Source organism: Nanorana parkeri, unplaced genomic scaffold (genome assembly GCF_000935625.1).
Source record: "Nanorana parkeri isolate BGI_ZX_2015 unplaced genomic scaffold, ASM93562v1 scaffold180, whole genome shotgun sequence".
Lineage (NCBI taxonomy): Eukaryota > Metazoa > Chordata > Amphibia > Anura > Dicroglossidae > Nanorana > Nanorana parkeri.
In genome coordinates, this window is record NW_017306448.1 from 2361019 (window position 1) to 2367316 (window position 6298).

A 6298-nucleotide genomic window follows, 5' to 3' on the forward strand; every position below is an offset into this window, starting at 1 on the left:
AGGCTATGGGTAGGATAGGGATCATTTGGGCAAACACAAATAGCTTATCGATCTTTTCAGAATATATAGTATAAACAGAGTCCTGGGTCTTGTTTAAAGAAACCACTGTGATCGGATTGCAAGATGGAGAGAGAAAGAAGGAGAAGGTAAGAGAGAAAACAGAAAGAGCGAGGAAAGGTAAGAGGGAGGAAAATTAATGCGAAATTCTAACCGTGTATACCCTATTTAAGTCACTGCTGGGAGAAGGAGCTGGTTGAGGTGAGCTTCTAAATCACTGCTAAGAGGATGATTTGGAGGACTTGTCAGTGCTTCTGCTGTGAATATTGTGGATGAATTGAAATGTGTGCAGTTGAGTGCACAGTATGTGCAGGAGAGGAGAGTGAAGGGTATGACAGTGAGCATGTGAAGCAGCAGAGCAGTTTACCTTTTGGCTCACAATCGGTGGTTACCGATCTTTTCATAATTAGCAAGAAAATTATTAAAATATATGGTCTTATCCAAATAAGCAAATTACAGGGAAGGGAAAGTGTTCCTCATTATGCATCCATTCAAAAAACTGACTAACTATAAAGTATCAGCATACGATCGTTTGTATGCAAAATCCAGTCGGAACATTCGATACTGGCATCAGAAACTTGCCAATTGTCATTCAAAAATGTGTTTTGGAATGCATGGAGTTTCTGAAAGAAAACCACATTCACTGTAAGAAATTAATTTAATTGAGAACATTAAATTGGAGCATGGAGCCAGCCAAACAGCATGGAGCCGGTGTCAGAAACCAGGTACCTTAGAGGAGTCTTAGTTGACAAGGAAGGCCTCTCTTGCAGCTCAAGTCCAAGAACCCCTGGAGGTAGAACAGGTGCATTAGGACAGGAGGGGCACGAGTGCCGGTAGCAGCGAAGTCCAAGACAAGCCGGATCTGTAACAGTCGAGCAGCGAGGTACCAGGACAGTAGACAAGGCGTAGTCAGGGACAGGCAGGATCAGCAACTTGCGGGCAGCGAGGTACAGGGCAGCAGACCGGAGCATAGTCAGCAAACAAGCCGAGGTCGAGGGGATCCAGAAGAACAGCAGAGTATATATCCAAGCCCAGGGGCGGACTGACAACACATGGGGCCCCCGGGCAATATAAGATTATGGGGCCCCCTTGTGCTCCGCCCATATACAAGCCCCACCCACAAGCTCCACCCACATATACATTGTTGTGTTACAGAATTAGTTCAAAATAACAGGTCTATTCACTAAAAGTTGAACTTATTTGCAGGGGAATTGGTAGAAGAATTATAAATCTAGACCAATATAGGCGAGTTGGAAAGTGAGCTATTTCGACCTAGATTAAGACAAGCCGGATCTGTAACAGTCGAGCAGCGAGGTACCAGGACAGTAGACAAGGCGTAGTCAGGGACAGGCAGGATCAGCAACTTGCGGGCAGCGAGGTACAGGGCAGCAGACCGGAGCATAGTCAGCAAACAAGCCGAGGTCGAGGGGATCCAGAAGAACAGCAGAGTATATATCCAAGCCCAGGGGCGGACTGACAACACATGGGGCCCCCGGGCAATATAAGATTATGGGGCCCCCTTGTGCTCCGCCCATATACAAGCCCCACCCCCAAGCTCCACCCACATATACATTGTTGTGTTACAGAATTAGTTCAAAATAACAGGTCTATTCACACGCAAGGATTTTTGCCCTACATCGGAATGACCAGTCAGCATATCTGCATTAAAGTGACACTAAACTCGGGAAACCTTAAAAATACATTCAAGTACCTTAAGTATTAACAATAATGTATCTTATTTGTGTATCACTCGGCTGTAGATCCTCAAATCATCTCTGAATTGGTGCTGACACTGTCCTTCCTTCTGGAGGGGGGCTACTCTTTTTCCCCATGATCCCTGTGTGTGTTGTAAAGTAGTCACCACTCCAAGCTCACTCCCGGGATGGACTACAATCTACATACAAATTAGCAAACTGAATGTGAGATTGTAGTCCATCACAGGAGGGGGCTTGGAGCAGTGGCTACGTTACAACGCACACAGGGACCATGGGGAACAAAAGTAGCCACCCACCAGAAGGAAGGACAGTGTCAGAGATGATTTGAGGATCTACAGCCGAGTGATACACAAAGAAAATACATTATTGTTAATAGTTAAGGTACTTGAATGTAAGTTGGTTTCAATTTGCAATAGCCAACAGCAAGCTGGCTATTGCCCCCTCCCTCTGCTCCTGTCAGTCAGCAGACGAGGACCTGATGGAGAACTGGAGGTCCACTTCTGCTGGTTGACAGCAGCAATGGGCAGGTGCAATAGCTAGTCTGTCATTGGCTATTGCAAACTGAAATAGCCAGTAGCAATATAGCTATTCATTCCTATGCCGTTTTTTTTTCTTTTTTATAAATGACGGCGGCCCCGATGTCGAGAAATAAACAGATAGCAGGGAAAGGTTATCTCTGCTAGATAAAGCAGAGTAAACTTTTCCAGGAGAAAATGTTTCTCTCCTGGGTATCAGGGAGCCGCTATCGTATAGTGGGAGACTCCCGAGAAACATCCGGGAGAGTTGAGATGTCTGCTATTACCATATGAAATGCTTCCCCAACTGTAAAACACTCACTGTCACAAACACCTTCATTGTTCCAGTTTAACCTCCTGTGAACTTGCTGCTACCTACACCTCTGCATAACCCTCCCAACCACTCCTTACATCTCCACTGCCTCCAGTTCATTTGAGATCTTACCTCCTTGCCTTAACATTCTACAGCCATTCTCTGTTACAATGCCACCTCTTCTAGTGGTGGACCTAAGTAACAAATGACCCAGCAATACTTTAAACAGTAATAGCATCACTGTATAAAGTACTGCTGGTATTTGTAGTCCTCTATAGAGGGTGCCATTCTGCATTGCTGCAATGCAGAATGGCACCTGCTATAGAGGACTACAAATACCAGCAGTATTTTATACAGAGGCCCCAGGCTGCCGCATCACATACCAGGCTGCCTGCAGCTCCTCCGGCTCCTTTCTCAATATTCAGCAGCCGGTGTTTACCGACGGTCCCCCCATCTCTGCGCTGGGAGTAGCGTGTGTGGGACACTGGGGCCCCCCACCACTCCGCACCTACCTCTCGACGGCCCGCAGTGGCGTAACCTGAGTAACGGGCGCCCGGGGCAGAACAAAATTTTGCGCCCCCCCGGTGATATGTGGGGGTGTACAGGTATTTAAAGGGGTTCTAAACCCTCCCGGTTTTTTTGCCTATATCTACTGCTATCAAGCAGTAGATATAGGCAAAAAGGTTTTTAAAAAAATGCTTTAACAGCGCTTAACACTTACCTTGTTTCGGCTGCGCGTTCCCGTCCACTGGATCAGAAGTGAATGCTAGCAGAGAGGTGTCAGCGCTGGATCGGAGAGCCGCCGCACCACTGGAGGGACAGATGAAAACATGGGGAAAGAAGAAGAAGATCCGATTAAGAGACATCATTTAAGGTAAGTGCTTTCATTAACATGGGTGGAGGGGAAAAAAATGTATCCTTTAATGTCACTTTAATATGAAAAAGTTTATTTGAAAAAAATCAAACATCAAAAATGTGAATCATCAGATTGCATCTTCCCATTAAAAACCTTTGACAACGTTGTCCAAAACCATTCACACTCCCACTCATACAGACGGCCCCGCACACTTGCTAAATAATGGAAAATTACTGTTGCTGGATCTATCACTTACTCTGTGGAGGGTTTAGAGGGTTTAGAGGGTTAATGAGGACAGCAGAAAGTCCACAGACACCAATCTCTGTCTTATTTAACCTAAAATGTAATTCCTTAGACAAATGGAAATTCCTGACTTAGTTGTACTAATCCCCTTCCTCTAGGTAGAGTATAGTACATGCAAAAGTCTTCAGCGATATCCACCAATGTTGGTCTCCTCAGAGTGCGAGTAATGACACCGGTGGATATGTGGATATCGCTGAAGACTTTTGGATGAACTATACTCTACATTGAACTTAATGGCCCCGCAGCCCGCTGTGCGATTGCTGGTACCCGAATGCGTGGCACATTAGTGCCTGCGTTCCGATCCAATGCGATCTGCCAAAAATGCTGCAAGCATGCCCCCTCCCGCCCCAAAACAAAGTGAGCCGGCCAGGTTGCCTTCCAGTGCGTTCCAGAGGCTGAACGCACTGGAACGCACTCTTGATGGTGTGACAGGGCCCTCACCCTCTATACTCTCCATGACCTCCACAGAGTCAGTGATAGATCCAGCAACAGTGATTTTCCATTATTTGGGAAGTGTGCGGGGCTGTCTGTATGTGTGGGAATGTGAATGGTTGTGGACAACGTTGTCAAAGGTTTTTAATGGGAAGGTGGAATACGAACTTTCACTTTTTTGATGTTTGATTTTTTTCTATTAAACTTTTCCATATTACAATCACTAAGGCCTCCTTCACACCAGATGCAGTGCGTTTTGGCCCGATTCTGGCCAGAACGCACTGCCTCGCATTGCGGCCGGCTCACTTTTTTGTGGGGCAGCAGGGGGTGTGGTGGGCCATTGAAGTGAATGGCACCATAGCCACGCCCTCTGGCCACAATGTGAACGGCCGCACGGGATCGCAAGGCACATTGTGCCTGTGGTCAAAATGCTGCAAGTACCATTTTGCTCGCACTGGACCGCAGGCATAATGTGACTTGCAATCCCGTGCGGCCGATCGCATTGTAGCCGTAGGACATGGCTACGGTGCCATTCACTTCAATGGCCCACCACACCCCCTCCTGCCCCACAAAAAAGTGAGCCGGCCGCAATGCGAGGCAGTGCGTTCTGGCCAGAATCGGGCCGGAACGCACTGCATCTGGTGTGACTGAGCCCTAAAGCCGTTTGGTCCCGGTCCTCTTCAGTTCAAACCTGCTGAACTAAATGGTGTTCTTGTAATAGAACACAGAATAGTTGAAACTTTCAAGTTCAGCTATTCTGTGTTCTGGAATGGTGAGTAGTCTCTCAGCCGTCTGACACTGTCCTCCTGGCTGGTGTCAGTTTACACGGCCGGAGGAAGCAGCACGGCGAGACCGAGAAAAAAAACCCATTAAATCACTTACCTTGTCACCGACGTGCTGGTCTCCGTCTCTCTCTGCACTGTGAAGCTGCTGCATGCTGGGTCCTCACGCCTGAGGCCCCCAGGGCAGCCCCGTTATTGCCTGTCAGGGCAGCCCATTATTGCCGGTAAATCTTTAATCCGCCCGCTTGTCACTGTGTCCCCGTCTGTGTCCCGTGGTTACCGCTATCAGTCTGCCCACTGCGCGGGGGGGGGGCCTGATGATCCCAGCAGGCAGCACGTGGGCGAACAAAATGGCAAAATGTAATGGGGGAGCAGGGGGACACGCGCCCCCTACTGGCCACGGGCCCTCGGGCCGTGCCTGACTGCCCGAATGGTCAGTCCACCACTGTCCAAGCCGGGTCAAACAACAGGAGATCAGAATCAGGATGCAGGGTTCAGGTTACAGGAACAGGAAACAGCTGAAGATCATTCAGCACCGGAGATTGGAATGTCACAGCCTTAAATAGCCCGTTTAGCGCGAAAATCCGCAACATGAGCATGTGCACATCAGCGCGCACGCCAATGTGCACACGCCTGCGTGAGCAAAACTGTGCACATGCGCAGGTGCCCGTGCAGAATTCGGAGCGTATGGGCCATGCCTGGCTTCCTGACAGCCGGCTTCCTGGTCAATCAGCATGGAGCCAGCCAAACAGCATGGAGCCGGCTTCCTGGCCAACCAGGAAGCCAGGCAGCGTGTAATGACCCGCCTCCCTGCTGGTTGGCTAGGAAACCAGCTTCCCGCCACTCAGTATTGATCCGGCCAAACAGCATGGAGCCGGCTTCCTGGCCAATCAGGAAGCCAAGGTGGGTCCTGATTGGCCGGGAAGCCCATGCTGATTGGCTGGGAAGCCCGCTTCCCGACCAATTATCATCGACCCTGTCAAACAGCCGGCCTAATGCTGATTTGCTGGGAAGCCGGCTTTTCGACCAATCAGCATCGAGCCAGCCAAACAACATTGAGCCAGCTTCCCGGGCAATGAAGAAGCCGGGTAACGGGCAATGACATGCCGTCTGGCTTCCTGATTGCTGGGGAAGCCGGCTCCATGCTACTGGAAGTACTCTGTATCATACTCGATACCAAAAAAACGGTATCGGTGCATCCCTAGTTTAGGGAAATGCTTGGCTGTGAGTAGTCCCTTAAAGTTTGCCTGTCCTTCAGGCAAAGGTACAGTGGCGTAACAACCGGGAGCGGGGCTCCAGCACGGGCGCATAACCTGCCATAACAG